Below are 25247 nucleotides of genomic sequence, written 5' to 3'. Positions count from 1 at the left end.
ATTAATTTTGGGGTTACAAATGCATGTTAATGAGTAGGTGAATTTGCAAATATAGCGGTACCTTTTTTACTCTCAACTTCTTTAAATACTCTGACCTTGCAGTTAGGGCCACTCTAATTTCAAGTTCCCTCCGTCCTCACCCCATACGTATCCTACACATAATAGGGGGTCAGGAAGAGGTCTTGGTTAGAAGGTTTCTGGCATTAGGATCTACTGTTTTAGTTGAGAATTTGGGTTCCAAGAAACAGAGACTTCCTTGAGTGACTTCATGAAAAAGGGATGTTTATTATAAGGACATATTTGAAACTGAAGGTTGCTCGAAGGACCAGCTGTCTGACAACTCTCATGACCATACAGCTGTCCTGCCTATCAGCTACATCCTCCTTTTAACCACATGGCTACCTCTGCTTAGTTATCACTTCTGTTTTCTCTTAACTCCAGCATGAATGGTGCTCATCATGACTGCTCTGCCCTCTATATCATTCCTTTGTGGCTTTGGCTCCCGCTGAACTGGCCCAAGTTCTTCATGTTTTCGAACTAGGTGTCAAAGAAGGAAAATTCAAGGGTCTCAGCTCATTATTTCACTTCAGACTATGTCATTGATTGGTCCCTGACCGATTTGGATTAGCTCCCCTTAGGTCCGGGGCCTGCTTCTGAGCGCTGTCACGGCTGGAACAAGCGGTGGAATCACACACACCCTTAGGCATACAGAACCGAGGCCTCACTGGTCGTGTTTCCAGAACAAGCTGGGTTTGTGTTTCTGTTGCCCTTTGTATTCAAGTTCATGAGAGACAGGGGCCAAGTAGGTATAAGAATGTCTTTAATTCGATTTGCAGCAACTTGAGAAGGCAGGGGACTCCTGTTCAAAAGAACTGCCTTAACACTCTCCTGGTGCTGGTGGTTTTTACAGGGTTCAGAGGCTGTGGGTAATGGTGTTGTAAGGGACAAAAAAAAGTTTATGCAGTTAGTCATGTAACGATATGCAAGAGGTGGAGGTTCAGCGGTAAGAATGTCTCCTTTGCAAGTTCTTCCGATGTAACACAGGCCCAATTAGCATGGTCTATCCGGGGTCCTTGGTAAATCTTTAAGACAGTGGAGGCAGGAGTCTCCCCAGAACAGCTGGGACCTGGTGCCTCTGGGAATTATCTGTGAAAATACTCCCCTTTTTTACTTTTTAGGATACAAAGTAAAGATTTAAGATCAGTGAACTCAGTTTCTAATTAATTTATAGGCCTTAACTTTTTACAGTAAATTCTGTTGCTAGGCTTTTACAAACAACTATTGTGATTTAAACTTTTCTAATCTTCAGGTCTCTCCCCAGTGTAAGCTTCCTCAACATTCCTGCAAAGGTAAATTTTTGCCTCTGTTTCATAGTAAAGTCCAGGGAGTCATTAAGAGAGAAGAAGAGCAAGCAGATGAATCATTTCCTAACCTTTACATATCTACTATTCATTACAACTAAAACGTTACTATTACTGAAGCCAAGTTTCTCACTTTGGGGCTCCCTTATCAATAGAATCAGTTTTGTCCTGTCCTAGTTTTGACATGACGCAACCACACCTTGTGATTTTAGATCCAAATCTGAAATCACACTATCAGTCGAACTTGCCCCAGAAGACTCTTCCAGCTTCTGATGGCTGCTGGAGCTCCTGTGCTTGGGTCTTCCAATCCTGCCCTCCCAGGCGTCCCCAAACTATGGCCCGTGGGCTGCATATGGCCCCCTGAGGCCATTTATCCGGCCCCCTGCCGCACTCCCGGAAGGGGCACCTCTTTCATTGGTGGTCAGTGAGAGGAGCACTGTATGTGGCGGCCCTCCAACGGTCTGAGGGACAGTGAACTGGCCTCCTGTGTAAAAAGTTTGGGGACCTCTGAAAGCCTCTCTGCCCCGCTCTTACAAAGATACATATGATGGATTCACGATAATCCACGATTATTTCCCCATGCCAACACCTTTAATTTAATCACATCTATAAAACTTCTCTTTTTCCTTATATGGTAACATTTACAGGTTCCAGGGATTAGGATCGATATTGGGTGGCTGTTATTCAACCTACTGCATTACCTCATAAAATTGTTGTGAGAATTAAATTTGTGTATTTTGTAAAGCTTTCAGAACAATTTGAGACTTGGTAAGCACTCAACAAATGTTACCAATGAAGAAGGGCATGCAGTGATTTTAGTCATCCAAAAGGGTGACTCAGTGGACATTTGTTATTTTTGTTTGGTGAGTTGGCATTTGGATCTCAATATTTAAGGACTGCCCCCTCCTTATGAATTTTGGTGGATTGCCAAGTTGTCTTCCATTACAGAAACTTAAAATGCCAGATATTTCTTTCTTTTGTAGAAATAAGGAATTCAGCCACTAACACAAGGTTCACCAACCTGATGCCTTCTTCCTGTACAAAGATTCTGGGATTACAGAGGTTCCAATATGATGGCTTGTCAGTTTCTAGAGCTCACAGTGGCTGTATTGCATGTCTTGTGCTTTGTCACACAGTGGGGGAGGTGAGTCCCCACTGTATTGATTTCTAGGGAGGGATTTAGTTGTAATAGCTATTGCCTACCACCTGGCTCTTAGTTTTGCAACAACACCTTCCAGTATGATAGGCAAAAGCCATAGGACTATTTAAATTAATTTTAATTATAGGCAATTAGTTCTTGTTTACTGTGAACTAGCCATATTTCAAGTACTAAATAGCCATATGTATATTGGACAGTGCAGATATAGAATATGTCAAGTCATTGCAGAAAAGTCTATTGGACAATGCCTTTAAAAAATCTTCCAGCCTGACCAGGAGGTGGCGCAGTGGATAGAGCCTCAGACTGGGATGTGGAAGGACCCAGGTTCGAGACCCCGAGGTCGCCAGCTTGAGTGCAGACTCATCTGGTTTGAGCAAAGCTCACCAGCTTGGACCCAAGGTCGCTGGCTCAAGCAAGGGGTTACTCAGTCTGCTGAAGGCCCGCAGTCAAGGCACATATGGGAAAGCAATCAATGAACAACTAAGGTGTTGCAACGCGCAATGGAAAAACTAATGATTGATGCTTCTCATCTCTCTCCATTCCTGTCTGTCTGTCCCTGTCTATCCCTCTCTCTGACTCACTCTCTGTCTCTGTAAAAAATAAATAAATAAATAAATTTAAAAAAGTCTTCCAGTAATTTTTTTAGTTTCTCAATATCCTTTCAGTAATGTTGTTCTTACTTGAATCAGATGTCATTTCTGCAACAAATATTTGCCTGCAGCAAGAATCTTGATTGATAAGGACAATATGGACATTATCAACAGAAAAGTATTACTGTGACTTCCTGTTGGGGTGAAATTCTCCTATTTAGAATAGATGGCAACTGTACTTTTAAAATGAAAATCAGAGTGTGATGCCTACTCCTGAAAAATGATCAAATCATTTTAAGATTTATGTCATTCCAAAGACTTGAACTTATATATCTTATGTGAGAAACAAAATGCTCTCAGTGAAACTCAGGTTAAGTTTTATAACTATTGATTAGTAAAATGCTGCTTTTTTTATGCATTTAGCATTTCAGTGAAGTGTTTGAATAAATTACTTAGAAAAATCTATGATACTTTGCAAAGCAATTTATAATTAGTTTTATTAATAACTTTATATTCCTCTCCTGACATTTAATAAAATCAACCCTAATAGGAAAATATTTTTAAAACACATTACAAATTAAAAAATGACATTAAGCCAGCTGACTAAATGAAATCCAAAGGAGGGGATGCATAATATCACTAATTGGTAATGGCGTTGTAAGGGACAAAAAAAAGTTTATGCAGTTAGTCATGTAACAATATGCAAGAGGTGGAGGTTGGGCGGTAGGAATGTCTCCTCTGCAAGTTCTTCTGATATAACTTGCATTCGCCATGAGGCCCTAATTTTATCGCCAATAGTCTTTTCTTTGTTTGTAAATTACTGAGGCCAAGGTTAGTCTTGTCCAACTCTCAAATATCCTAGGGACATTGACTTGGCTTTGCAAAAATTTGTGAGTAGAATTTGTATTTATTTGTGTGGTGTGTAAAGCAGCACTTATTACTTGTTTTGGCAAGGAAACCAACATTTAATTTGTCTTATATGCCTCCTTGTTACCTTGAAGAAATTTTCAGTTTGGTGAGAGTTTTGTTTTATTGTAACAGAATAACATAGAATTTACCAATTTAATAATTTTTAAGTGTACAATTCAGTGGTGTTAAGTATACTCAGTGTTGTGCAATCATCATCACTATTCATTCCAGAACTTTTTCATTATCTTGAACTGAAACTCCATAGCCACTAAACAACTCCCCATTTCCCCCTCCTTTCTACTTTCTGCTTTTATAAATCTGACTATTCTAATCACCTCAGATAAGTGGAATCATACCATATTCATTCTTTTTTGTCAGGCTTATTTCATTTACCAGAATGTTTTCAAGGTTTATCCATGTTGTAGCATATATCAAAATTTCATTTCTTAAGGCCAAATACATATTTCATTGTATGTATACACCAAATTTATTTTATTCATTCATATTACATCTGTTCTTGTTCTAATTCTCTTCCGGGTATGATTCCCTGCAAGGCTGAGATACTGTATGGTCGATCTTTGTACTCCCAGCACCTAGTGAGTGGGGTTGAAGGAAAGAAGGGATGAATGGTCTGTACTGATAATTCAATGATAGTCAAGGAATTCTATAGTTCATTCATCACTTGCAGGCACTTAAACTTGTCAACAGACTTTGATCTGTAGTCCTGAAAGATAAGTCGTTTTCAGCTGTGTGCTAACGTGGCAGCCTCTGGAGACCAAATGCTTACCCCACCCCTGTGTCTTGCGGGAAGACCACAGCATATAGGAGCTGACCTTAGCCTGGGTTTTGACTCAAGGAGAGGCGAGTAGGAGGGAACAGTGGGGGTGTGTGTGGCAGAACCAGACAGAATTCAGGTATGGGGGGGGGGGCTCTGACTCATTGCTTCACGGTATTAGACAGAATGTAAGTGTAGAAATAGACTCTGGATAAAATTTAATTTTTTTGCCTTATCTTGCATTTTGCAATACCTTCCTTTCATTCGAATAGTCAAATGTCACCTTTGGAGCAGATGCAATACTGAATGGAATTAAATAAAAGTTCACCCTGTCAACTTAGTTAAGGTGGCTCAGTAAATGATATGCCTTAGATTTTAATAACAGCTTAGAGGATTTATACAGATAGAGAAATAGCTAAGCCACGGGGCTATATGACAGCTGAAGATACTCGCTTAAGTCCTATAGTTCAGTTGTGCTTCTCATCTCTTTCTGTCTGCGGCCCATATGTACATTTATTTCAAGTTTGACAACTGTCAGTATGGCTTTATTAATGTCAGAGAAAAAAAGACTGGCAGAGAGAATTGAAATGTGTGGATTGCAAAACCAAGGAAACCCATGAAGTAGCTGTTCCTGTGGCTTCTGAGAGGCGGCGTTAGTGACTGGAGGCAGGCCGACCTAGGCTTGAATCTCAGCCTGCATTTTAGTAACTGGGTGACCAAGGTCAAGTTACTCTCAAAGACTGAATTTCCTCCTTGTGGGACCGATTGCAGGATCATAATACATGTATATGGTGACAATGCATGAACAGTGATTGTCATACAGTAGCTTTTAAAACTACATGTAATAATTATTGTTAAGTTTTTGGATTTGTATGATGTGCTTCTCTGTTAGACTAGCTTACAGTGGACCTTAGATATATGTCTGGCCTTTGGAGAGGAGGAGTATAGAACTGCTGAGATACTTTGAAAAAGTTTAGGCAAATAAAGTTGCTAGATTTAGCTAATAAAATGCAAAACACCTGGTCAAATATCAATTTCAGATAAACAATTTTAGTTTAAAATTAAAGAATTTTAAACTAAAATTCTTTAGTTTAAATATATCTTTTTCAACATTTGGAACACACTTAATGCTAAAACATTATTTGTTGTTTATCTGAGGTTTAAATTTAACTTGATATTTTATCTTGCAACCCTACTGGTATGGTCCTTTATGTAAAAGTTCCATTTTAGGTTCATTGCTGTGGTTCTTAAAGGGTTTTTTTAGTTCTCTAGGGTCTTTATTAACATGATTGGTGTAAGCTTCCATCTTACACAGGCAGACAGTGGCTTTGATGATGTCTAGCTGAGAGCAAGGCACTGCAGAAACGATACAAGGCACTCCTGTTCTAGCAAAGTATGGAGACATCTGGGCTGATGGTAAAGGAGGAGTCCAAGGAGTATGGCACCTGGGACTGTTTCTTAGATGACTGTTAGTTTCTGTACCCAACACTCCTCTTAAAGAATGGCAAATCTTTCATTTTCTCCCATCAAAGGACAGCATTAAACATCAGGGACAGGTGAGGAAGGACGTGCCGCTTACGTCGGATGTACAGATAGTGCGACCCCAGCAGCTGCCACTCCCACAGCTGCTGTTGTGTCGTCCCGGTGGAAGTCACACCGAGGCTCTGTTTGACGGATAAAGGGAACTGTGGTCAGCAGAGCAGTGTTCCCAGAAATGTCTTCTTCCTTGTGCCTGGAACCTGTTACGTGGCAAAAAGGAATTAAGGTTGCAGTTGAAATTGTTTGCTAACTAGCTGGTCTTAAACTAGGGATATTATTCTGGATTATCCAAGGGGCTCAATGTCATCACAGGGGTTTTTATAATGAGAAGAGGGAGGCAGAAGAGAACCAGAGAGATGGCAATGGGAGAAAAATGTGAGCCGCTGTTGCTGGCTTTGAGAATGGAGGAAGAAGGGCAGAAACCAAGGAATGTAGGTGGTTTCTGGGAGCTGGGAAAGGCAAGGACATGGATTTTCCCCTAGAGCCTCCGTAAAGGGAGGCAGTCCTCTCCACACCTTGGCTTTCGCCCACCAAGACCCATTTCAACTTCTGGACAACAGAACTGTGAGATAGGAAACATTTGTTGTTTTAAGTCACAGAGTTTGTGCCAATTTATTATGGCAGCGGTAGGAAACTAGTATAGGAACCAAACTGAGAGGAGAAATGGCCAGTGAAATAGCTCAAGGAGTTGGGAGTGAGGCTGCACACAGGGGCCTTAATAGAAGACCTAGTTAAGAGAATTGTCTAGATTCAGAAGGGTAATTGATTGAACACACATTCTGCCCACACAGAACCATCAAATAGAGGCCCGACAATGTTAAATCTGATAGGAGTTTTAGGAACTGTCAAGTTCAGCTTCTTCATTTCTCAGATGATGCAACCAAGGTTCAAGGACATATAACTGCTAGAGTTCACAGAGCAAAGTAGGGAATAAGTCAGGGTGAGAATTCTGCTCTCCAGATTTTTTGGCTAATATTCCATATACCACATAATACTCATAAAATCAATATTTTACATATACAGGTATTATTTATTTAAACTACAAAGAAATCTTGAAGAATATCTTTCAACCTTCTATTGTTAATTAGTGAATTGACTCAGAGAAAGATAGCGATTCTGCCTCCTGGACTCCCTGTGCTGGTGTTTCTGCCCATGGGATCCTCTCTTCACTCTCTTACTTGAACTCACAGCTGCATGTCCTCAGGACTCTGCCACCCACTGTCACCTGCTTAAGGAAGTAGAGTATGGTGTTCATATGATCTCACTTATATATGGAATCTAAAAAACAAAGTGAACTGAGGAACGGAATAGAGACAGAGGTGGGGTCACAGGGAGCAGAGGGACAGCTGTCAGAGGGAAGGGGGATGAGGGGATGGGATCAGAGAAGATGAAGGGATTAGTGAAATTATATATATATATATAACACAGAGATACAGATGACAGGAGAGCAAATCCCAGAGGGAAGGAGGGAAGGAGTTAGGGGAAGGGGGACAAAGGGGGTTTTATGGGGGACATGGAGGTAGGGAGTGAGGGAGTTATATTAAGTGGGACACTTGAATCCATGTTAACACAATAAAATAAAATTAAAAAAAAATATGAACTCATGTAAAAAAAAAAAGAGAAAGAGAGAGCATGTGTGGCTGGTGAGAAATACCCAGAAGAAAGAAACAGATTTATGGTGCTATGGAGAGAGGATAATTGAAGGAGTACAGGCCTTGAAAAGGATAAAATCCAAAACACGGAAGGGGGTTTGGGCTTCTTACAGCATCATGACACTTGTTCTATTGAGAATGGAAGGCACAGAATTTGGATAAACAGTCGGACAGTTTAATAACTTTAGAATAAGAACATGAGGGAGTTGTCTAATTATATATTTTTTATTACATATAACTTTGTACAATATTATTAAATGTCTTTAATCTTTGCTAATATATACATATTACTATATTAAAGGCAGTCATAATTTTGGCCTGAAAAAATTAAAGAGCATATGTGGTTATTGAGACCAGACAGTCCTGAGTTCTCATCCCTGACATGATATGGTATATCCCTTAGAGCAGGGGTCGGGAACCTATGGCTCGCGAGCCAGATGTGGCTCTTTAATAAATAAAATAATAACATTAAAAATATAAAACATTCTCATGTATTACAATCCATTCATTTCCTACCACTCATGTTCATGGTTGCGGGTGCCTTGAGCCAATCACAGCTGTCCTCCGGGACAACACCAAATTTTTATTGAATAATGTTTAAGGTACACAGGTCATTGTATGGCTCTCATGGAATTACATTTTAAAATATGTGGTGTTCATGGCTCTCTCAGCCAAAAAGGTTCCCAACCCCTGCCTTCGAGTATGTAATGTGGGTAACCTCTCAGAAGCTCAGCATCCTTATCTGTAAATTAAGGACAATAATCTAATTGGATATGATTCAGTAAGATAATTCATATAAAACATTTCATGTGGAGTCTGAGACATAGTAGCATTCTCATCGAATGGTATCACACAGGACTGTAATATATAATATAATTTACTTGAATGTCTTCCTGTTCTAGACTGTTAGCAACTTGGGGTCAGCAATCATGTCTTCTTGTGTTTGTATTTCCAAGTGACATGGACAATACCTGACTCAAAATTTGACCAAAAAAGGATAGCTAACAGTTATTGAGTATTTACCATGTGCTACTATTCTCTGCACTCCATGTATAATAATTCATTTTATCCTCTTGCTACATCTGAGACACAGACACTGATATTCCTGTTTTACAGATAGGGCAACTGAGAGCTCCCAGTTTTCCATCCTTTTATTTACTCATTCTACATTTCCAGGCATTTGTCAAATTGTCTTTGTCTTTCAGATAAATCACACTTCTGTTACAGAGTTTCTAGAGAAAAACGTGGGGAGGTGGCTGTTGAAGCAGAGAGACCAGTTACAAATGTTCCAGGGACTTATATGCAGGCAGTCACAGGCTTGTACTTATGTCTTCTTACTCAAACATATCTGCTCAATGAATTAATAAGTGAATAATGTATTTTCTGAGTAAAAACAAAACAAACCAAACAAAAAACAAATAACTTGGTGTAGCTTCCTTTAATACTCTGAAAATAGCTCAGTCTTTAATGTGGCTTCATTTGAAAATAGAGTACTAGTGTGAAATCTCCTAGTGTTTCTCTTCCAAATTCTGGTTGGTTGTTCACGCACAGTAGACAGGTAATGACTACTAATTAGTTAGCTATTGATTTTTCAGCTTTTGCTTTCTCAGTGTGGGTAAATGAAATTCTCAGTGAGGATAGGGAGGGGTAATTCTGACTTTAATTTCCATAAGCGCTCTTTTAAGATCTTTCAGGATTCAATATTATTGTACCATAGGTATGTTTAATAGGAAATTTGCTTTCTTGCTGTTACTTACAATCTATGCAGGATTAGATATTTAGTGTGGAAATATTCCTATGAATCTATGATACTTGAGGGGTGTCATGGACTGTTCCCAATAGAATCTGGGAATTATTGTTACTGAATTCTCTATCAGATAAGTACCATAGTCATCCACATGAGTTAGATATTCACATATTGTAGTTTGATATGAAAATTAGTTTTCAAATGAACTCCAAGATTCTGAGAATATATAGATCCTTCATTAGCTAGAGAGAGTGAGAGCTTTATTGTCTTGAGCAGAAAACTCTAAAAAGAAACATCCTCTTTCCTAAGAATAGAAATTAGCTGATATCAAGTAAACTCCCTTTTGTTTTCTATCTTTCTGCTTTTAAAAAAATATATATATTTCTATTTATTGATCTAACAGGTGGAGTGAGAAGCATAACTCATAATTGCTTTGCTTTAGTTGTTCATTGATTGCTGTTGTATGTGCCTTGACCGGGCAAGCCCAGGGTTTTGAACCAGTGACCTCAGCGTTCCAGGTCAAAACCCTATCCACTGTGCTACCACAGGCCAGCCTTCCTTTAGTTTTCTTTTTGCTAAGATTTGTAAGTCTAGTATAAGAGGGGAATTTCACTTCATTGTCATAGTAGGAGAAGTGGGTTGTTCAAGCTGTTTCAGATGCGAAATACAGTGAAATAACCTTATACTGAGCTCACTACCTGGTTATGTCCTCACTACCTTTGAGGGCTTACCATCAGCTGGGAATAGTTAACAGGATGGAAGCTATTTAAAAATATTTGTCTACAAACTTATGAGAGGAGAGAGAGTAGTTGAAAAGAGCTCAGAGAAGAATCACAAAATGACAAGAATCTTGGAAAAGAGGTTTATTAGTACAGATCTCTAATTATTCACAAGACAAGACCAAAGGGATGAAATAATGTTACTACAATAAAATACATGAAGAATCGTTTTGGACATCACAATAGATAAATGAGCAAAGAACAGGAAGCTGATGTTTCTCAAAAGCCTTAATGATTATTCTACCTTATTAAAAAGATAGTCAACGTCGCAAGTGGTAGAAGATAAAAATTAATGAGAAAATGTGGAATTGCTTTTCATGTATCCCACTGGCAACGATTGAAAAGATATGCTCCCACCCAGTAGGCTAGGGTGCAGGAGTAAGAAATTCCTCACTCCTGTCCCTTGCAGAGGTTGGTGAGAGTTTGTCTTGGTTTTCTTGGGTTGCCATAATAAAAATACCTCAGACTGGGGTTCTCAAACAACAGAAATTATTTTTCTCACAGTTTTGGAGACTGTGAAGTCCAATATCAAGGTGTTGGATGATTGGGTATGAGTAAGAGCTCTCTTTCTGGCAGAAATTCTCTCTCTCTTTTCTTTTAAGGGTGTTAATCCCCTTAGACCAGAGCCTATTTTTATGACCTAATCACCTCTCAAATGCTCTACCTCCTAATTATGTTGCTTTGGGAGACGAGGCTTCAAGATATGAATTTTTTTTTGGGAAACAAACATGTAGTCCATAACAGCTTAGATTGGGCAACTTTTTGGAGGACAATTAGGTATTATGTGTCAAAAGTTTAACAAAAAGGCTACTTTACTCCTGCTATTCCAGGAATAGGAATGGTGTTAGAAACAATGCCTGCAGGTTGTTCACTGCAGTGGTGTTCATCTCAGGGAGATGCTGGAAGTGGTGAACATATCCGTCAATCTCAGATGAACTAAGACAAACGATGATGCACCTGCACCAGGGGTCAGAACTTCTTAAAGGGCCAGATAAAAATAGTTTAGGCTTTAGAGTCAAAAGGCAAAATAGAGGATATTATGTAGGCATTACTATAAAAAATTTAAATGTAACCATCTAAAAATATAAAAATAATCTTTAGCTGTGGACCATACAAAAACAAGCAGGGGGCCAGGTTTGGCTTATGGGCCTTAGTTTGCCAGTCTCTGGTTTATATAGTAGAAAACTATAAAGCTATTGAAAATAATGAGATAGATCTTTATTTATTGTTATGGAAAGATATCTCTGATGTTATTAAGAGGATAAAAGCATGTAGTCTATGGCTATACACTATGTGTCCATACATACACGTATGTGCAGTATCACTACATTTTTGTAAAAGTCAACTTTTGTGTGTGATCTTATATGCATAAAAAGTCTAAAAAGCTACAAAACCAAATTGTTAACTGTGGTTAAGTTTGGGTTGTGGATTGGGGTGATCTGTGTTTTCTTCTTTAAAAATTTTTGTATTTTCTGGTTTGAGGAAGGCAATAAGCACCTATTACTTCTATAATTCTAAAATTATGTATAACTACTAAAAAGTCTAGAAATACTTCCAAGAAACAAACACCAATAAATAAGAAAGCAAAGTGTTATTATATAAAAGATTGCTGATTGCTAAGTATTATGCCCGAATTTGAGAATTTGAATGGATCAAATAAAAAGAACCCAGTAACCCAATTCATTTTTCAGATGATAGACTTAGGATAAATCCTGACACTGAAAGGGTTAGCAGAATCTACCCCCACCCCTGCCCCATTTCTTAGAAAGGTATAAGTACAAATCTGAAGGCAGGGAATGGTCTAATTAAAACCTTAGTACCTTCTCCAAACATCTAATTATTGCTATTGCTTATGTTAAATACAAGTTTTAGAATCCACATTGTAATAAAAATCTTGTAAGACAACCATATGTTGATATTTTCTGCCATAAAGAAAATGGAGAAAATTTAAGTTTAATGATAGCTTTCAGTTTTAATCTGAGAACACGGCAAAGCCAGTGAAAATACAATCATCCAGCCAGAATGAGAATGTGACCAGGGAACAAAATGGTCAGAAACATGCTACTATGCTATTTAACTAAAATCAATACATAACTTATTTCTTATTCCAAGTGAATTAGTTATCCAATGCTTGCAAAATATCCTTTTTGGATGTGGCCTTTAAAATGAGTTTTTAATTTTTTTTTCACCACCATTGAGATTTCTTCTGAATGAATTCTTTGAATTGTTGACTAACCTTGTTTTTTTATGGGAAACACAACGGATGTATATGTATGTCCAGTAAAAATGTACTGACTGAGTAGTGGTCTCTTACTTTGAGGAGATTTTAGTCTGGCAGGAAAGTAGACATTTAAATGTTTTGAGCTACATAGTCCTGCTATAGAGCAAAGCCAAACAATAGTAACAATGATAATAATAAAAGCTTTGATTGTTAAGTACTTACCAGGCCAGGCATAATACTAGATAACACAGGTATTACTACAATCATTTTGAGATATTCAATTATTGTTTAGAAAGGCAAAATAAGTTTTAAAGTCACACAGGTAGCAAGAGATACAGACGTGACTCAAACATAGGTCTGTCTTAATGTGAACTTGCTGCTGTGCCGCACTGCCCGCTGTACGTATAAATATAAATGATAATTGTGGTATTTGTTAGTCTGTTCTCATCAATTATTAGCACACACAATACCTTCCTCAGACTGGGCTACTATAAGAATATACTATAGATTGGATTTTAATAGCATTAACAAACTGCGTATTAAGTGGCTTAAACAACAAACATTTATTTCTCACAGTCTGGAGGCTGGAGGTTGGAGCCTGAGGTCAGGTTCTTGTTGAGGGCCCTTTTCTTAGTTATGACCTTATCTGGCCTCTCTTTGGTGCATCTTCCTTTTTATAATGTCATTCATTCTACTGAGGGGCTCCACCCTTGTGACCTCATCTAAATCACCTCTCAAAGGCCTCACTTCCAAATACCATCATAATTGAGACTAGGGCTTCAACATAAGAATTTGGGGGGGGGGTTTACAAATATTCAGTCCCTCACATGTAATAATGAGTTGATTACTGCTACAAAACCATATCTGAGATGAATACTATGAATCCTTTGAAACCATTATGAAACTATTGAACTCAGAGGAATTCGGTCTTGATTATCAAAAGACAGCAGCCATATACATTATCTGAGTGAACATTCAATGTCGTCAATTCCTTTTCTTTCCTCACTGAAGTACGCTCTTGACATGGTGCACAGTTGATTTAAGTTGGATTCAGACAGGCTTGGATGTCTCATATATCTCAGTGCCCTGGAGAAAAAGGCTTGCTGCGGCTTATTTGCCTCATGGTAGACATTGGAAATTTCCAGAAGGTTGAGCAGAGACATGCAACGCCTTTATAGGCATTGGCTCCAAACTTGAACCCTGTGACTCTCACCCACATTCCATTAACCCAAGCGAGTCCTTCAGCCAAACCTAACTTGAATGAAACAGGGAATAAACATTCCCTCCAATAGAAGGAACAGTGGAGTCACAAATGAAGTCTGAAAACCCAGGGAAGAGTGAAAATTTGGAAATAATAATGCAGTCTACACTCAAATTAGAATGCATTAATACAGTTTGGAGTTTTCTCTACTTGAAGTACACTGAATATTTATTTTGCTTCTGAGTATTTAGCATTGAGTAGTTTTGTTTGGGTTCTAATATGTGTGATAGTATCCTTGTACTATTTGAGGAATTTCAAAATTCTTTCTGGGAACAATTATACTAGTGTTATATTAATTGAATAAAAATGATCACAGCCTCGTGTCCGGTTGCATCACTAGGTAGATAGAGCACCATCTATCCAGATAGAGAGCAGTGAGGCTGATGTGCACATAACTGCTGCTTACAGCTGTGGATTCACTCAGAAGGTACTCCTTCTGACATAGAAGGAGCAGCCAACCTTTGTTGTCATGCATGTGAAAACATTTCAAAGTGGATGTCTCCTGACAAGAGGTCAGTCTATTTAGAAGAACAAGATTAGCTAATAATGTGGTGTAAGAAATTTAAATACCTTGTAAGCCACTGAAATGGAAGGAACACTGTGAAAAATGGACATATCATTAAAGCAGTGGCAGGGAGAGAAAATTGGAATGGGATCTCTTGTAGTTACCTAGTAGGTAGCCCTTGGCTTATTATACACCCCAGCTCATCCAGCTGGCATGGGCTCCACCAGAGATAAAGAGGGATGGACTGCTAGGTGGGAGATTAATATCTGTGGGATTTGCAATTAGACAAGAGAGACAGAAGTAAAACAGATTGGGCCCCTTAGGGAAGAAAAGGAAATTCATAGGAACTAAATAATTACAACAACTGAAGTAGACAAGGGTGACAAAAGGAAGAGATATGAAAAAAGACTGGATTAAAACTTTTCCGACTGGCTTTTCTGGCCCTTGGGGCTTACGGTTACCTTCTAGGGAGTTCGTGAGTTTCATTAAACTTTTTGATGTTTATTTTTCACTCCTCTTTATTTGAAGGCAAACTGGGTGACCCGCATGACTGTTGTTTAACTGGGCATTGTTCGGAAATTTCAGGCCTGCATTTTCTCTTTTGTTTACCATCATATTTGTGCTAAAATGTAAGCCAAAAAATATGCTAAGACACGAAGTGAAAAAGTGATTTATAGTAGTTTAAATATAAAAAATGTGGAGGTTAGATTCAGTAACCCATCACATGTAGCTGCTAAACATGAAAGACCCAATGAATCAAAGTATTGATTAATGTTGCTCTGATCTTGAATGTGTACATACCTTTCTGCAGTAATTTATTAGCAATAATTATAATGTTAAGTATAACATTTTTTCTTTAAATGACATTGTAAAAGATTCCAGTGTTTTGTTTTTAGATGCATTATGAAAGACACATCAATAAAATGGGTCAGGGTTACATTTTAGTTTAGTGCTAGGAAAGAGAAATAGCCATAAGAGGTAATAGTGAAAGTGTCAATGATCCATCTTGCTTAAAGTCAAAAGAATCAATCCAATAATATTTTAATCATTTTGTGTTATAAAAATATTACAGCAAAAATTATTTAAATTAATACAGGTAGTATTTGAGAATATTTTTTCCCAATAGAAGTAATCTGTTTATAATATGAACAAAGGAAAGAGATGATAGGAGATAGGTCATGAAGTAAAGATTTTCTAGAAGGAGGACAATAATAGTCAAAGATGATATATTAATTTCTTATTGGTGCCATAAAGAAAATTACTGCAAGCTTAGTGTCATAAAGAAACACAAAACATTCTCTGACAGTTCTGGAGGCCAAAGTCCCAAATCAGTAATACTGGGTGGAAGTCAAGGGGAGGCTCTAGAGGGGAACTTGTTTCCTCACCATTTCCAGTGTCTGGAGGCCAGCTGCATTCCTTGATGCATGACCCCTTCCTCACACTGCTCCTCATGTTCTGTTTTCACTGTTTCACTCCCTCTTGTGACAGTCTTGCCTTCTTCTTCTTCTTCTTCTTTTTTTTTTTTTTATTTTTTTTATTTTTCTGAAGCTGGAAACGGGGAGGCAGTCAGACAGACTCCCGCATGCGCCCTACCGGGATCCACCCAGCATGCCCACGAGGGAGCGATGCTCTGCCCATCTGGGACGTTGCTCTGTTGTAACCAGAGCCATTCTAGCACCTGAGGCAGAGGCCATGGAGCCATCCTCAGTGCCCAGGCCAACTTTGCTCCAATGGAGCCTTGGCTGCAGGAGGGGAAGAGAGAGACAGAGAGGAAGGAGAAGGGGAGGGGTGGAGAAGCAGATGGGCGCTTTTCCTGTGTGCCCTGGCCAGGAATCAAACCCAGGACTCCTGCACACCAGGCTGATGCTCTACCACTGAGCCAACCGGCCAGGGCAGTCTTGCCTCCTTCTTGAAGGACCTTTGTGATTACATTTAGGGCCCACCAGTATAATCCGGGATAATACCCCCATCTCAGATCCTCAATTTAATCACATCTGTACAGTCCCTTTTGTCATATAAGGTAACATGTAAAGGTTCCAGGGACTTGTATGCGGACATGTTTGGGGACTGCTATTCAGCTTACCACAAAGAGACAGTAATATTGATATTAAGACCCAGGTTACAAGAAGGAATGTGAAATAGGGCTGGGTAGGGGAGATGGCTCCTTCATGGAATAATGCAGTGGTCCCCAACCTTTTTTGGGCCATGGACCAGTTTAATGTCAGAAAATATTTTTACGGATTGGCCTTTAGGGTGGGACGGATAAGTGTATCACGTGACAAAGACAAGCGTCAAGAGTCAGTCTTAGACGGATGTAACAGAGGGGATCTGGTCATTTTTTAAAAAATAAAACATTGTTCAGACTTAAATATAAATAAAACGGAAATAATGTAAGTTATTTATTCTTTTTCTGTGGACCGGTACCAAATGGCCCACAGACCAGTTCCGGTCCAACGCCCGGGGGTTGGGGACCACTGGAAGAATGTACCCAATATTTAACTTAATCATTTGATGGGTGAAGCAATACTTGTAAGTAGTCTCTTTAGAAAGAATCATTGGATACAAGAAAAAGATTTGGAAAATAAAATTTTAGGAGAGAAAAATACAAGGGTAATGTAAATTTATTTTGGAATATAAAAAGGGATGTAATTGTTAGTAAGCAGCCATTCTTCTCAACAACTACTGGATATTAGTAAGCACTGATTGTTCTAAAGATAGCGGGAGATGTCACTCCAGATATGACTCCCTTGGCATAAGGATTATTTTAAACTGATTATTTTTTAGATAGAACAGGAATAGAAGGAGCTCTGAGGAAAGAAGTTAGCTTTTGACAAGCGAAATTTATGCTTATAAAGGAAATCTTCTATTGTAAGGGTATGCTTCTCTGTTCCAGGAAGAGAAGGGTGGTTCTAAATCACAAGAGAACACTTTAATGGAGAAAGTTTAGACTTAAATTTTTGTAAACAGCCATACCCTTGTTTACTGTACTTTTTCTGTTAACCTCTCACAACTCAATTCCCCACTACCATTTCTTTTGTCTTTAGCTGAATGTGGTATTTAAGATGATATCTTGGACCATCTTTTGTAGTTATTCAGTTTTTCCGTATCGCTCCCATTTTCACATGAAGTATATGTATTAATAAACTTCTTTTTGTTTTTCTTTTGTTAATCTTTTTTTTATTATGGGGGATTTCAGCCAAGAACTCACAAGGATAAAGAGGAAACTATTTTTTTTCCACTACAATTCACATGAACAACAGCAATACTGTTTGGATTCTAGAGAAAGAAGGAAAGCCTCACTGTTTTTTTGATTGAATAAAGTTATTAGCTACCGGCATAGAGTGCTAACAGATGTTCTGAAATCTTCTGGAAAATGTTAAGCTGAAGATAGAGCACTATACCATGGAAGGTAGTGGGAGAGTGTTAGAAGAGGCACGGCGTGAGAAGAATTTAGTTTTTGCATGCAATGAGTCTTAGCTGGCCCTTTTGGTCATGCCCTCCAAACAATGAGCTTATTCTCAAGCCTTTCTGGTTGTTCAGCTGACTTGGAAGAACTTTCTGGCCAACAATGATAAATTATGTGTTCCAGGGAGTGAAGTTACCAGACTTTGTTAGCAGCGTCTTAAAGTTGTTACGTCCACGTTTGCAATGACACAATGAAGTAGGTTGCTGAAGTCCTCTTTCATGTGTATAGCAACTTCCCAGAACACAGGTCCCATCGCAGATGCTGCACGCGCAGTGCAGGCTGTGTCCAGCTCGTATAGGGCCAGCTTCATGAGTGTGCAATCTGAATGATCACATCGGGCCCCCATGCTTAGAAGGGTCCCGTGCTCTGCTGTTGCCATCTTGAAAGTCATAACCATTTTAGAACACAAGGACCTGCATTTTCATTTTGTACTTGGCCCTGCAATTTATAGAAATAGTCTTGCAATTTAGGGAGGTAGTCCTGCCTGTATAACCTTATCCAATGTTTATGTCACTAACTTCTGTGTGGTCAAGCCTTCTAATGCACCTGAAAGTCATTTAATAAAAAGAACAGAAACAGCAGTTACAACAGTCAGCATGTCCTAAGTTATTCATCAGGCAACTGTTAGATAGTATTTTCCTCACAACAACCCAGAAAAGTCTATGTTATTGCTTCTATTTTAGAGAGCAGGAAACTGAGTTTTGGCTGCAAGAAAACTTGCCCATGCTGTTTCAGAGTTGGTATACACAGAAGAGCGGAAAATCAGACAGAAATCTGTGAGTTGAAAGCTCATGCGTCACCAAAATTAACTCTCTTCTCCGTCACTTCCCTGGCAGGCATCATATTGTAAGATGGACAGTTGCATTCTTGGCTATTTTCATAAAGGAACCGGCTTTACTTTTGACATCTCCAGCTACAGGAAATCCTTATTCATGCTGAAATGTAGGGAAAACTTCATACGCAGGAATACTTCTTGAAGCATCATTTAAATGTATAAAACACTTTGAAACAGTCTCAATAGCCAACAGTATATAGTGGTACATCCACAAAATGGACTGTTATACAGTATTAAAAGATAAACTGAGGTATATTAAAAAATTTTTTTGTAAGTTTGTTTGAGCAAAAATTGATTTGAATCAGGCAGAACCTAACCAGAAGTGGTTAGGAGAGCTAGTCAGGCCTGTATAACCCAAGTGACTTGGGCTAAGACTTTTATAGAGACAAGGTGGAAACAAAGCAAGGAAATTATTATCTGACGATAGCCTAAAACCTAGTTTGCTGTTTGTGGTTGGTTGTCCTTAGCATTTTGATTTCATAACCTTGAAGTATATGTAGGCTTAGTTTTTCTTACACAGGCTGCCAAGGCATTAAAGCCACCTCAGTCCAATGACTCCTTCTTATATTAATTAAACAATAGTTATGTAAATTGTACTTATGATGATTTTAGTGGTAGAGAAAATAATTTTTATAATGTAAATAAATTATGATAAAAAATTGTTTATTTAGACCATGTAAAAAATGCATAAAGAAAGACTTGAAGGCTATATGCTATGATATTAATAGAGATTTTTGTGTGTGTGTGACAGAGAAAGAGAGAGGAACAGATAAGGACAGACAGACAGAAAGGGAGAGAGATGAGAAGTATCAATTCTTCATTGCATCACCTTAGTTGTTCATTGATTGCTTGACCGTGGGGCTACAGCAGACCGAGCGACCCCTTGCTCGAGCCAGCAACCTTGGGTTCAAGCTGTTGAGCTTTGCTCAAACCAGATGAGCCTGTGCTCAAGCCGGTGACCTTCGGATTTCAAACCTGGGTCCTCTGCATCCTAGTCCAACACTCTATCCACTGCGTCACTGCCTGGTCAGGCATATTAAGAGATTATCTCAGGACTAAGAGTAATTTTGATTTCTTCGTTGTGCTTTTCTGTGCTTTCCAATGTTGGTCAAATAAGTTTGTAAAATATGATTTTTATGTTTGCTCGCTTATAATTTGCATTGGGGGCTGGGCAGTACCAAGTATATGTGGTCTGTGAAATTGCAAATTACCTTCCTGCTTGGGAAAGCCATTGTTTTGCTAATGTTTGCTGAAGTAGAGGTTTTTCGTACCAGAAAGTTTTGAAAAGAGAAAAGAAAGAGAAGAGGCAGAAAGAAGCCATGTTGGCAGAGTGAGAGAAGAGAGAATGCAGAGTGCTGAAGAAGAAGCAAGTTTTGTGCAGAGAGAGAGAAGATGTGCAGATGGGGAACCAGAGCTGAGGGGTTTTGGGAACCCTGCTAAGACTGGTGGGGCCTTGAATTCTAGGAGGGACCAGAGAAGATTCTTCTGGTTGTGGAACCAGAGAATGTGTCAGTGGCTTTGGGAGCCCTGAGTAAGAGGGGAATGTTTTCCCTGACTGTTTGAACGGCCAGTGCGAGACTTTAGTAAAGAAATGGCCCACCATTTTTTGGCTCCACTGTTTCTTTACTGTCTGCCGAATCCAATGAGAACCTGAATGGCCACGACAGTGGCGGCCTCTGGCCCTACATCCAACATTTCTACAATCAATGTAAATTCCACTTATAATTTAAAAATGTGAAAGTTGTGTTACTTGTCCAATTAATATTTATTAAGTACCTAATATGTGCTAGGCACTGTTTATGGCATTGGCAGTGTATAAGACAAAGTCCCTCTCCCCATTCATTTAGCTTATAGTCTATAATTCTTTTAATAAAATCTGTTATTACTACTTATTCATGTCAAGCTCATAGGCACTATGAGATTATCAAACAACCAAGAGTCTAGTTTTTTTTTTTCTAAATAAAGTATTATTATTTTTGTTCTCAGAAAGTTGCTTTTTTTTTTCATTGTATAGGCTCAATCACTTGGGATGTTTTTATTTCAGAAGTTTTAATTTTGACAAAGAGTATATTGGTTGTTCCATCTAACGCTGAAACATTTATGCATTTTTCAGGCATATTTTCTCTGACTTTTGTAGAGGAGGAAAAAATCTCTTCCTCTATCTTAGGCTCTCCATCTAGGGCCCTTTAAATAAGACTGATATATGACAGATTAACAAGAACAAAAATGAACAGAGATTCATTAACATGTGCACCATGCATGTAACACCTGGGATTGCCCAGGGATGGGTGACTCAAAGGTTTGATTAGAACTTGAGTTTATATAGCATTTCAGTAGAGGAACAGTACATTTTTAGAAAAATGACAAGAGAAGAGGAAAGGACCTTGTGTCTCTAGGGGCAGCAAATACACAGGAAACTGATGGATCCAGGCTAGTTAGAAAAGTTGTTATGCGGATTCCTCTGGTGCCATCTCCAGGCTGATGAGGGTCTAATGTCTCCAGTGATTAACTTTTATCCTTCCTGGTAGAAAGGGGAGGAGGGGTGCTTTTCCAAATTTATGTCTTGCTTTTAGCAAATAGGAGGAAAATAGGAAGAATTTTCTGCATTTACTGTCTTCAGCTCAAAATAATTCTATGTCAAGGAGGCATAGTTTTGGGTGACATGTTCAGGTTTCATTTACTTAACTCAGGCCAATTCTAGACACATTGATGGAACAGTTCAAACTGTGGAGTCAGAGTTTACCTAAAAGTCACATCATTGAGTGTCTGGTCTCTAATTATACTCTGGATGTGATTGTTCAAACAGCTGGTTTACTATCAGGAAGTCATGAAAGATTTCCCCAAAAGTCTTAATGACAGTAAGATATATTATATTTATAGAATTCTCCTTTGAAGCCAGTTTAGCAGCTCTCTCAGAGAAAGCAATGAGGCCAGCTGGGCATATCTGTTCTTAGAGAGCCCACACCACTTCTTAGGGTCTGCTGGCTGAGTGGAAAGTATTTTCTAAATACCTACAAACCGTTGTCAAGTAAGTCATTATAGACTTTCCCAGTGAATATTATTCAGTACATCTGTCTATGGTTTGTGAATTTGCTTCTTTGTAAATCAAAACAATATTTTCCCATAATAAAGTTCTTGATGGGCTGAATGGAGAATCACAAATACCTTGATGGGTGGTCCTTCAGATGGAAAATCGTCTCTAATCCTGATTAGCTAGAAGGCCATAGTGTGTCTTGGCCTCTTCTCTGTGGTCCCGAAGGCCCTCAGAGAGAGGTGAGCTCTGTTAATTAAACATTCTTCATCTAAAACAAAGCTTGCCAGCATAGGGAGATTTCAGAAGAATCATAAATGTGAATTTTATTTTGCGTTTAAAAAGCCATGCTTTATGCAATTGACATAGTGGAGAAAAGATTGACAGGGGAACTTCTTAAGAACACTAGAGGGGCTGGTGATTTGCATATTAATTTATGTACCCAAAATGAATGCAGACAACCATAAAATGCACTTGTAATAATTATACTACTATTGAACTGTGAGCTTTTAATTACATGGAATGTTTTTATCTTGTGTTTTTCACGTTAGCCTCGTTGCTACGGGTGTCAAGCTGTTCTTGCAAATCAAAGCTTTGGAGATGCCTGATCCTGCGCTTTCATTACTTTGCGGCCCACAGTGGCCTGCATTCCAGGACCGTGGCAGCTGGCTCTGGTGCTCATGGCAAGCTCTGGGCACCTCTGCTTTGTGCACACTTTAAAGGAGGGCACTGGAGACCCAGCTCAGACACAGTGGCACGGGACACACATGATAAACTCCGGCTTTGGAAATGAGAAAGAAAGGATGCTAGCAATCTGTGAGCCTGTTAAATACATCAGAAATGAAACCCTTGAGACACTTCTGCATTATTTGTTTGTCGGTGATAGCTATTTTGATCTCCATTCCACATTGTAGGCATATCAGTGTTCAAGGCAGAAGCCGTGTTATACGAATGATTATTTTCACACTTCTCAATGAAGCAACAGGAATGCTCTTTTCTCCTCTTTTTTTTTCTTCTTCAAAAAGGCTGTTAAGTGGAGCCACTTGTGACTGTTGTAAATGACTGGCATTGTGCTTTGATGTTCTGGCCTGGACCCTCTTGGGTTTCTTGTTGTTTACCTGTTGCACTGTCCCAATCCATTATTTTAATGGGAACAGAAGATACTGGTGCATCCAAGTCAGTGACAACCAGTCATAGTGTCCAGGAGGAGCTCAGGGCACGTGAGCTGGGGTTGGAGAATGTCTGTGACATAAAATGAGTAATATGCAGGCACTGTTCCTGTGTCCAAGAAAATTCACAAGGAGAGTTTATGTACAAGGTTTTATTGTTTATTATGACTTTTGCTACAATTAAATCCCAGGGATTTTTTACAACAGCTCTGCAGTGTATTAGTCTCTTCGTCTCAAGTAACAAAAACAACTTAAATTAGAAGGGGGAATTTATTTTAAGAGCACAGTCATTAAACAAGGTCATTAAGCTGAAGTGGCTTCTATGCCTTTAGAAGATACTTAAGAAAACCAAAATCTATGTTTCTAATGTCTCAGGGTTACTAGATTGAAACCGGAGGACAGATCATCACAGCCAACTAGGCTTCAAGCTGTAGCCAATTAAAAATTTCTTGCTTTGCTCCTGCCTTTTCTCTATAAAAGTCTCTTCCCAGCTCTTGTCGATGAATGCTCCTAACCTCTTTTGGTTTGGCATTGCCTGATTCTAATGGATTTTTGCTCAAATAATGCTTAAAAATTTTAATATGCTTTTATTTTTCTTTTAACAACAGGTAGATATGTTTCATAGAACTTAAAGGCAAGAATGGAACTGGAATTTAAAAACAATCATTATGGGAACTGGAAATTTGGCCAAAATTTAGGGAATGTTCTGTCCATCTCCTGGTCTCTCTTTCTGTTGTCTGTTCTTTAATCTTTTCTCTTGGCAGACTGACTCTTCCTGCTGCTCTGTCTACAGGGCAAAGAGAGCCAGAGACCACCAATACCTCCAAAATACTGATCTCGCCTCACAGCCTGTCACTCTTTGGTTCTCCTGATTCTAAAGAGAAACCCTGGCCCAATCTGGATCAATTTTCTACTCCAATCCAATCAGCTGTGGCCTGGGACAGGGGGAGTGTAACCTAGTGTGGGCATTGTGGGAGCAGCCCAGACTGACAAATGTGACTGTGGATTGGTGAGGACACTTAATGACACCCACACTGCATGCTCTAATCTCTGCCTCTACCTCTTTTTAATGTGACATGCTCATTGATTCCATCGAGGAATTTCCCTAATAAGGCAGAAGGTGGTAAAAAGCCTGACCATAATGGTGAGGTCTCAGTGATTCATATATATGTCTTTTAATACCAAAGGAGCTCTAAATACGTTACATGTTTTTCAAACGAGTCACTTGAGAGAATAGTAGTGTAACCACAATATAGTGCCTGGAATTGACAAGCCAAGAGGGAGCAGATAAAGGTTGTGATCTCTCAGGCTGAGTCTATGATGCTTCTGGGAACTATGCCACAGAACATTTTCCCTTTCATAAAAGATGAATTTGGCTGGAAAGTGCTCTGAAATTATACCCATCATGCACTGAGTGGTTCACATAAAAACAGTTCTTATTACAGCAATGATCAAAATTTTGAAGATCCCCTAAATTTGAGTTTCTGCTTTGTTCTATAGCTTCAAGCTTTCTTCTCCCTATTTTTTCAGCACCCTAATTTGCTGCCACAAACTCATACATTTCATGGCTTTTGGACCATATTTCCCTGCAGTTCTCAAAAGCTGCAAACATTTTTTTTTAAAGCTGTGAAATTGAAAGCTGGGGAAAAGAAAAGCTGCAACTGTGAAGTTTTAATTATTGCTATTATGACATGAATTATCAGGAAATAATCACAACAAATTTCTGTTGAACCCAAGAAACAAGATAAAATAAGATGGTGCCAGAATTTATTAGGAAACTTGGAGTAATTCTCTCATCTCCATCCTTATAAATCTTGAGTGACATTACAGAAGGTGCTAAAGAGTCACCAAGGAAACACACACCAAAAGGTGTAATTTGGTTTCTATGTAAAGTTAACTTGTGGTTTTCTTTCTGTCTCCCAGTGAGTCCCGTAGCACTTTCTATCTCTCTAGTGCCACACCTATTGTGTATTAAAATCATGTGTACTCATGTCTTATTTTCTTTAATAGATGGTGAGGTCCTTGAAGGCAGTGCCTGTGTCAAATTATACAATTTGTGACTACAGTTAACCCTTGAGTAACATGGAGGTTAGGAACCAGGACTCCACATATACCATATTTTTCGCTCCATAAAACACACTTTTTTTTCCCCCAAAGGTGGAAGGGAAAATGCCCGTGCATCTTATGGAGCGAAAAATATGGTATTTTATTAAATATTTTAACACACCATTTGGTTCAGAATATTTTT

This window comes from Saccopteryx leptura, chromosome 4 (genome assembly GCF_036850995.1).
Source record: "Saccopteryx leptura isolate mSacLep1 chromosome 4, mSacLep1_pri_phased_curated, whole genome shotgun sequence".
Classification (NCBI taxonomy): Eukaryota; Metazoa; Chordata; class Mammalia; order Chiroptera; family Emballonuridae; genus Saccopteryx; species Saccopteryx leptura.
Note: the sequence above shows the minus strand (reverse complement) of the source record.